We start from the raw sequence: 10385 nt of genomic DNA on the forward strand, positions 1-10385 counted from the left end.
TACGGTCACATTGACATCTCGGATCAATAATTCAAAAATATACAAAGAGGAACTAATACATGTTTTTGTATTATTGGTATATAATGTCAATATGACAGTGTAATTGGAATATAACTTGACTGTTGAAAGAATCAGCAGCCAAGTCTCAACGTGTAATTGTATTATACAAGTCATTCTCCAACTTGGTGTAACTTATTATACAAGTTATTCTCCAACTTGACGCGTATTTTTTAAAATTGATTGTTTGGCTAAGCCGCACACACATAATTACCCTTGTATGTACGCATTTGAACGGACTCTCCATAAGCAAAGAAATCTGATATGGATTTCTTCGCTATAACAACTAGACCATAATACTAATACATAATTTTTAAGATGGAGTAAAAATTAACCAAAAAAAAAATAAGCAAAGAGATCTGAGTACTATATTATTCTCAAACAAGAGTACATGCAAAACTATAAAATTGTAGTATAGCTTTTTTTTTTTTTTTTTTTTTTTTTTTGAAAACCTCGGCGGTACAAGGGGATTTCATGTGACACTAATCAAATATAGCCTAGTTACAAGCAATCAAGGAGGTAATCACATCCTAATAGAATAATTATACACGGTTCCATTGTTCCATGGCTTCCGAAAACAACCACGGGTTGGGGATTAAATTCTCCATCAGTTAAATCCAAAAGGCCATTGAGGCCTAGGTAGTATAAATTCTTCTCCCTTTAGCCTTGAAAATCTTGAAGTGCATCTCCTTCTCTTGTGCATCCTTGTAAACTCGTCCCTGGTTTGTCGTCCACTCCTTGAAGATCTCCGACGTGCTTCTCCGCTCACCGAGAGATGATTCGGAGGACGACCAAAACACCAAAAGTAGCACAATAAGGCCAAGAAGATCGATTGATCTCATACACATATATTTATAGAGTGAATTTGAGTATAAGTTGAAGTTTAGGATTCCTTGACGCACAAGGATGCAAAGCCCAAAAAGGCAAGTAATGAAACCCTAATCTTCTAGCTAGCGTAGGAAATAGGAAACAGAGAATCCAGATACAATCTGGGCTGGTTTTATTTCCTTCGTCCTTCAATTTTCTTATACAGTAAATTCAATGGAAAACATTTATTTGGCTCTCAGTTGAAGAATGAAAATATACTAATACCCGAAATGTGACATAACGCACGCTTCGATTTAAAGTGTTTGATAAAAACAGATTCTTATGCAAAACATAACAATTTCCCTTCTTTTTCCTGTCTACTTTCTTCTTAGTACTTGTTTCTGCAGAAGACAACGTGAGCATTGGAAGTCTTCTCGCTTTTTCTCAACTTGTTGAGAGACGCCTTCGCAAAGCGGGGTGGATGAACTATGACCATTTTCTTCAAGTTGCGAGCATGCTCAAGGATAAACCTTGTAAACTCAACTGGGTTAGAACCATAGGAAAATTGGGAAAGCTCTACAGTTACCTCTTTAAGCTGAGAAACAAAAGGAAGGTTTTGTGACTTCCAGTACTTCGTATTAAAACCTGAACACTGAAAAGGAGACAAGGCAGCAAGTAGATCAATTGCAAGGTTCCTAAAACATACCAAGAAATTTATAATAATTGTCAAACAGAATCTATTACTTACATCATTTTTACGGTATGAAAAGCATGACGGAGAAGACGCCAGGTACAAAATACTCAAATTAGGCATTACCCTAAGAAGAGAAACCAATGGCAACACTAGTTTATCACTAAAGCTCCCAATGTTGATACGGAAATCAGAAACATCATCTAATGGTGGTACTGACACATGACCTTCCTTGAACAAAGCCTGCGGTTAATTGCAAAAATAAAAATTAAACAACAAAAAGAAATAAAATGTTGTATTATTACCAAAATCAAGTAAAAAACCATCACTCTCAATTCTGTTTCAGATAACAATTAGCCTGAAGCGTAATTATTTTACCATGATGGTATTTTGATCTAGCGTTAGAGCTTTAACCCGTTGTATGCTGCAAAGTAAGTCAAATGCCTTCCCCTCCGCTTCATATGCTTGAGGGGCAAAAGAAACCTCAGCCTTTTCTAATATCCCCAGCTGGTCGTTGACGACCATGTTCCCAGGCCATTCCAAATACTTAAGATTTGAAGCAAAGATACTTAATGACCAGCACCACTTTGAACTCCACTCTATGTGTATATCTTCAAGTTTCTCACCACTGATTTTGAGTTGATGAAGTCTATCCTCACTAGTCACAATACTAAAAGATTTCAAAGATGTGCTTTCAATGGTGATATCTCTTTCCCCACAAACATGATCGAGATTTAATTCTTTAATGCACTTGCAGGATGATGAGATCCAATTGAAGAAATCCTGACCTAAAGTTACATATTTCAAATTCAAGCATTCGAGATTAGACAAACAAGCTAAGGAGGGTGCCTTGATAGTTCCATGAAGTATGCGCACCAACAAAGTCCTCAAAGATCCACAAAGAAAGATGCAAGATGGAAATTCAAATGGCGTCTTCACGTCAGGTAGAATCATATGAAGATCAAGCAGTTCCACCTTGCACCTTACAACATTCTCGATCCATGGGATGATTCGACATTCCTTGGCAGCACAAACGCAAGGGGTTTCACAACGGTGATCACGAACCCGCATACCAATACGCAAGTGATGTATGTTGCTATCCCCACGTAGGGCGAAGAACCTATCAACAGAATCTGAAAACCTTGACCACTCATCACACGTGTATACATCAAATTGCCACAAGCTAAAATTCAATCCCGGGGTTGACAGATAGAGCTCCCTGCAGCGTTTCGATAAACTGCCAAAGCGAGTGAGGTCTCTAAATGTGACTAAGGAAAGGATGTAGTGAGCAACTCCTTCTGGAAGATTACTAAGCCTGTCAGCCGTACACTCCGTATAAACTCCGAGACCCTCACAACCTGCAGCAGCCGCCCGCTTACTCATTCTGCGCCCTAGTTGCAAGATAAGCCATCAAAACATAATTGAAGAGTTACGAGACAGAATTGAAACTGCAACTCAAAACCTGTTACGGCAAGCTCAGCTCCAATCGGAAATCGCTCAAGTCATAACCAATCATCATATGTTTTCATTAGCTATAATAACCACAAGTCTTACTCGGAGAATCATATGTTTTCACATATATCTATACACATATATATACAGAAACGAGAGAAGGGAGGAACCCTAATTTTGCAAGTTTGGGAATGTCGTGTCAGATTTCAAGGTCTGTGAATAAACTCTTGAGAGAGATTTACTTACCTCTGGAAGCTGGAAAAACTGGTAGAATCGGGCGAATGCAAAGCTTACTTCAGAGCATCTCCAATGGAAATTGTCAAATCCCTAGACTCCCTCGCGCCCTTTTCCTCTTCTATCTTTTGGGGCTCCTAATTTTATAATTAAATTAGAATCTTTAATTTACGAAATGAATACTGATAATCTTTAATCTTTAATATTAGAAAACCAGAAGGAGTGTTTGGTATCTCAAAACTTCACAAAAGAAAAAGAAAGAGAATATAAAAACCCACATTACCTTTATTCTCCCTCTATCTCTCTACACACATAACTACTCCCACGTTTTCCTCAACACAACCGCTCCACTTACTTCATAAAAAAGTTTTTTTTAATCAAGGACAATTTCATTAAAACAGCCATATATAAACAAATTAATCTTTAATCTTTAATCTTTAATATTAGAAAGTCAAAATGAGAGTTTGATGTCTCAAAACTTTACAAAAAATAATTGGACTATAAGGCCTCTTAAACAAAAAAATCCACAACTAGCTGAAAATAATGGAAACAAAATAGCAGGGATACTTTTGTCAAAAATAAAAAAGAAAAATATGTTAAACAAAAAGAGAATTAAAAAGAAAATAATGGAAACAAAATAGCAGGGATACTTTTCTCAAGATAAAAACCCACGACCCCTTCTTCTCCCTTTTGTCTCTCTACAGTTTACACACATAACCGCTCCCACGTTTTCCTTAATACAACCGCTCCACTTACTTTAGATTTTTTTTTTCTTTTCCTCTTCTTCCTTCTATTCAGTGCTCTTGGGGATTGGGGTATTCCAATCACCAAATAAATGGTTCCGGTGGCCGGACCTTTTGCAGAAAAACCCATGAATTCTCTTTAATTTACGCTATATACCAAGCTTAATGGATTATGAGGAGGCCTCTGCAAAGGGAATTGGATTATCTCCCCTCTTTTTTTCCCTCCCCTTCCCTCCCCTCATATTTGAACGGTCACGATTAAGCCACGTCGACATCTTATATTAATTTTTTATAGAAAGAGGAAAAACAAAATAGAGAATGTGAGAGAGAAGGAGATGGAAGGGGATGGAAAAAGGAGGGGAGAGAATCCTAATCCTTTGCGAAGGGCAGCGTGACCAATTTAATACTACGGTAGTTTCTGGGTCTCCTTTTCCCTATCCTTGCTTTCTTTTCACTATCGCTTTTGCTACTTTATTTATAAGAGTGTGTGCTTGAACTAATTTTTTATTGTATTATTTGTCTAATTAGATGTTGTGAAATCCCGTCCCAAATTATTATACTTTTTGTCAGATATTTTTGTGTTTCGTCCTTTACATTATTAATTTACGAACTGCGGGACCCACATGGGATTTTTGTCCCTTTATCCCCCACCTTACTCAGATCCTCCTTTCCCTTCTTGCGATTTTCTTATCCCTCTTTATTATTTTATAACCTTCTCTCTCTCCCTCACTTCTCACTTCCTCTCTTTTCCTCCACCCTCCCCGTGCACTCTTTCTGTTAACCCTCCCTCTATCGTCTGAGTTTTACTCACACAAGCAACAACAACAACCCCATACCTCATCACTGGACGTAGAGGTCTCAAGAACACCACACCCTATGCCGTGGAACCCCATAATGATGGTGTCACTGTTCATCGTCTTCCCCGATGTTCTTTGTAATTTTCCGATGTTGGTAAGCTTATAGAAACTCTTGGGATATGTTTTAGAGTTAGATCAAAGCTTGTTTTAAGTTGTGTTTATGTGTGAATTGCAGAAAATAGCTCGGAGTAATGAAGAAGTAATGGGTGTTTGAAGTGGTGCCCAGAAACCGGCCAATTCATTAGCCTGAAAACGGGTTAACTTAACCCAAATCCTTTGAACCCAGCCCAAAACCTTGCAGCCCAACCCAAATCCTTGGGCCAAGCCTTTAGGCCCAAACCCAGGCCTTAGGCCTAGCCCAGTTTTCAAACCCATCCACCCCATAAACCTTTTGGACCTAGGCCATTGGGCCATACGAACTTAGGCCTCCGACCTAGTAGCCTTAAGCCCAAAACCCTTTAAGCCATGACCCAACCTATTGAACCAGTCTGACCCAAACCCCAAGCCAGTTAACCAAGAGCCCAACCTGGATTTGTTTGACCCGATCAGGTTAGAATATTCCAAGGAATATTCTCTGAAATATTCTTGTGTTGACTTTTTCAAAATTTACCTAGGACCCTTCTTAGCGTAATTCGACATCCTGAATCCGTTTTTCACGTCCGTTTTAGTAAATTCAATTATTTTAGTAGAGTTTTATTAATTAGACCATTTATGTGCTTAGGTGCGATTATTAGTGGCGATTTCGTCCTTCCCATTTCGCACGGCTCTACAACGACGGAGTATTTATGAGTGGACACCTTCTAAAATGCATATTTTACTATTAGAAATGCATACATGAAAAGCATGATTTAATGGTTACGTTTTATGAAACGTTTATGAGTAAATTAGATTTACGCTTTATGATTATCATGCTTTACTGAGAATATTTTGGAATATCATACTTTATCGATTTTCATGTTCCTTGTAGTATATATGATGGATGACTATATACTATGAAGATGTTTTGACATATGATGTTTGAGCTACTGAACTCCAATGAGATATATATATATATATATATATATATATATATTATTTGGAAATATTATGTTCAATGATTTTTGTGCTTATCTATTGGTTACTGTTCTGCCTACAGGTGATGATACTTATATTGGCTTCGGCCGGGAGATACTTATATATGGTTGCGGAGGGGCGTTGGTAGATGGCTACAACCGGAAGATATTTATATTGGCTTTGGCTAGGTGTTGTTAGATGGGTTTTGCTGGAAGATATTTACATATGACACCACTATTTAGCACACTATATGATATATGTTTTATGAAAGGTTTGATGGCATGCTAGGGTTTTCAGAAAATCTATTACATATTATATTATTGAGTTTTCATAAAACTTTAGGGGTTAGTATGTTGATGAACAACTGTTTTAGTATTATATATATATATATATATATATATATATATATCAACTTGGTCCACTCATGTTTGTTTTGCACCCCCTCAGGACATAGGAACGAGACATACGATCCGAGCTACGAGGTATTCCCCTACCAATGATATTGCGTCATCCTCTCTACTTTAACTCAACTTGTAATAGCACCTTCCACTTGTAATAGCACCTTCCGCTTGTATTCTGAATTAGATATATGCTTTGAACATGTCATGCATTATCACTATCATTTTATTAACGGCTGAATACTATTATATTATGTAGTTCGAGCGAAATTTATATGCATGTTTTCTCATGTTCTCGGCATATGCATTCATTAAATGGCTTGCGTCACCCTCGGGTGTCGGTCAGCTCGTGGCCATCCTGCTGTCCTTCGGACATCGAGATCAAGACGTGTCAAATGTAGGTTTGCTCTGTCTTCGACTCCGCAGAGCTTTGTCGAAACAGTCATCCTGACAAGTTATACCACTCCACCTAAGAGAATTATCAACAGCAAAGTTCAAGCACACACTTATAAGAGAATTATCAACAGCAAAGTTCAAGCACACACTTATAAGAGAATTATCAACAAGCCCTGAATTGGCTTCAATTTTCTTATGGCCTGTGATGTCATTTTGTTTTATTTTAAGCAGATTTGAGTTTTCAATTTAAGAGAATTATCGACCTTTGCTGTTGTTGGTGCAATGCAACTAATCAGGTATGACTCTTAATTATTTTGGGTTGTCATACTTTGATTTATCGAGATTTTCTTTCATTTGGATTAGTCAATTTATTGCTATATTTTAGTTCGGTTTGTTCATCATAAAGTTTGGAAATATATTCATACTATTGGATGGTCTAGAAGAAACAAAGAAACAATAGCTTTTTGGAGTGTCCCGAACTTTTGAATACATGTTTTACGTTTATATGCCGCAAAGATCTTGATTGTGGATCACTCAGTCTGCTTCAGAAGGCTCCATGTACCAATCACATAACTCATGTGCAAAGTACTCAAATTAGGCATTCCCCTAAGAAGAGAGACCAATGCCAACACTAATTTATCAGAAAGGCTTCCAATTTTGATAACCAAATAGAAAATACCATCTAACGTTGGTATTGACGTGGAAGTTCCTCGACAAAGCCTGCGGTTTACAAGGAAAACATACATAAAATGCCAGGAACGATCATATGAATATATATAAAACTGCAAACTATCTAGGTTTTGTTTCTATGCATAAAAATAGAAAGATAAGAACAATTACAAGATGAGTAGTCACTTTACCATTATTATATGTTCGGCAAGAGTAAGAGCTTTAACACTGTGTATACTGTGAAGTATGCGCGATATCTTGCCAGAATAACCAAATCCATATGTTGCAGGTCTCAGAATAATCTCAGCCATTTCCAAATGCGATCAACTCCCCAGCTGGTTGTTGATTGTTTCCCCACTCCAGGAAAACTGTTTAAGATTTGGAGCAAAGATATTTAATGACCTGCAATAGTTTGAACTTTGAACTAACAGCCCAGCCTATGAAGATATCTTCAAGTTTCCTACCACAGATTTTGAGTTGACGAAGTCTATTACTAGAAGTAAAAAAACTAAAAGATTTCAAAGATGTGCTTTCAATGGTGATATCGCCTACCCTACAAACATGATAAAGTTCCAATTCTTTGATGCACTTGCAGGACGATGAGATCCACTTTAAGAACCCATCGTCTATAGCTACATGTTCCGGTTTCACGAATTCTAGATTAGACAAACAAGCTAAGGAGGGTGTTTTGATAGTTGCATTAATCATGCGCACCGACAAAGTACTCAAAGATTCACAAGAAAAGATGCAAGATGGACATTCCAATGGAGTGTTCCGATTAGCTCGAGTGATATTAAGATCAAGTAGTTCAACATTGCACCTTACAGCATTTTCAATCCACGGGATGAATCGAAATTCCTTGCCATCACAAATGCGTAGGGGTTCAGAACGGTGATCAGGAACCTGCGATCTAATACGTAATTGATGCATGTTTTTATCCCCACGAAGGTTCATGAATCTATCCACAGAATCTGAAAAACTTGACCACTTGTCGCACGTAGATACATCAACTTTAATCCATTCTAACTTCAATTTCGGAGTTGACAAATAGAGTTCCGTGCAGCGTTTGGATAAGCTCCCAAAGCGAGCGAGGTCTCTAAATGTGAGCAACGAAAGGATGTTATGAGCAATTCCTTCTGGAAACCCGACACTCTGGACTAACTCCTTGAACTTCTTCACGACTTGGGGTGGCCATTAAGCTATCCCACTTCCTCATCAAAACAGAACAATCCATCAAAACATAATTCAGTAATTTCGAGACAGAAATCAATACTCGGAACAAGAAACATGTAATGGTGAGCTTCGTTCCAATAGGAAATTGTTTAAGGCATCAGAATTTAGGATTTTCTTACTAAAAACATAAACAAAACAAAAAATCATCAGCAGCAACTCTAAAAATGTGTATTTCTTTACCTACAGATTTTTGCATCAAGCTACTACAAAGACTCCTAGTAAATTGAACACATACAATTGAAACACGGCAGAGATTGGAGAACCCTAATTTTGTTGATTTGGGAATGGGCAACCAGATTCAAAATTCAGTGTCAGTTAATAAATTACAGAGAGTGAGGGATATTTGCCTGACAAAGCTGAAAGGAAATTGGTAGAATCAACCCTTTTATTTTTATTTTTTTGCTGAGAGTGAGGGATCTTCCCTCTGGAAAATCAATACTATAAAAAAGTTGAGCTTGGGCTTCTCTATTTTCTGCTGTAATTTGTATCTCTTCGTTGTTGCCTTCTTATTTTGTTTGCCATTTTTTATCTTCCGTTATAAAGTGCTAGATGAAAGTCACACACATGAGGTTGGTGGTTGATAGGAGTAGCTCAAACCGCGTTGCTCTTGTTCTTCAACCGTTACTGCCTATACTTGATAAAAGTCACACATAGTGTGTTTAAATATATAATAATTAAAAAAAAAAACTAAAATTGAAAAAAAAAAAAAAAAAAAAAAGAAGGAAGTGGGAGAGAGAAAGTGATGGAGTACAACTATGATTAGATGTGGGTGACCGGAAGGAAGAAAACATTTAAAGTTTAGTTTACTAGCACTCGGTTGCCCTAGGAATCATAAGTAGAAATTCAACACCCTATTCACTAAGATTTCGTCAGTGATCTCTGATAAGAGTTGATCACCATTCATGGCTCATATAACAGAATTGACATGCTCAATTGATGTAGACGAAACACACAATATTAGTTCCACAAAAATATGTACATTGACATAAGGTGCACACTGCAACTGAGAGTTTTGACACATAAACACCTTCTGCAGAATGAAATAGCTTCTCTTCTTTTTCATGTCCTTTCTTTTCCCAACTACTTTTTGCGAAAGACAACTTCAGCATTGGAAATCTCCTCATCAACTTGTCGAGAGACGACTTCGCAAACTGGGGTGAATGAATAACGACCATTTTCTTCAAGTTTGGAGCATGCTCAAGGATGAACCTTGAAAAGTTAACGGGGTTAGACCCATAGGATTTTCGGGAAAGCTCTACAGTTACCTCTTTAAGAAGAGGAATGAAAGGAAGGTTTTGTGATTTCCAGTATTTCATATTATAACCTGAACACTGAAAAGGAAACAACAGAAAAAAAAAGTTGATCAATTACAAACTTCAAACACACATATATCAAGAGGTTAATAATTTCCAAGCATAACCATTTACTTCAAATTTTCGGTGGAAATCGCAATGCCAAGAAGAATTCATGTACAATGTGCTCAAATTCGGCATTCTCCCAAGAAGAGAAACCAATGCCAACACTAAGTCATCAAACAAGCCTCCAATATCGATACACAAATAGGAAACATCATCTAATGGTGGTACTGAAATGGAACCGTCCTTGAACAAAGCCTGCATTTTTCAAAGTAAAATACATAGAAATTAAATCTGTAATAAAATGTAAAAGTAAGAACATATGCAGTTACTAGTAAAATCAAGTAATGCATAAATTAGTCATCACTCAAATCTAATACTTTTTATTTTGGAAAAACAAAAGAAAAAGTAAAAACAGTTGGGCGAAGAGTGGTTTCTTT

The 10385-nt window shown here is 37.1% G+C and overlaps 2 pseudogenes; both read right to left on the bottom strand.

Annotated features, from left to right (window-relative positions):
• Nucleotides 1-500: 500 nt before the first annotated feature.
• Nucleotides 501-3475, bottom strand: LOC137745538 (F-box/LRR-repeat protein At3g26922-like; annotated as a pseudogene).
• A 4205-nt stretch (nt 3476-7680) lies between these two features.
• LOC137745517 (putative F-box/FBD/LRR-repeat protein At4g03220) lies at nt 7681-10209 on the bottom strand (annotated as a pseudogene).
• Between the last annotated feature and the right edge of the window lie 176 nt (nt 10210-10385).

The sequence above is a fragment of the Pyrus communis genome, chromosome 9, assembly GCF_963583255.1.
Source record: "Pyrus communis chromosome 9, drPyrComm1.1, whole genome shotgun sequence".
NCBI lineage: Eukaryota > Viridiplantae > Streptophyta > Magnoliopsida > Rosales > Rosaceae > Pyrus > Pyrus communis.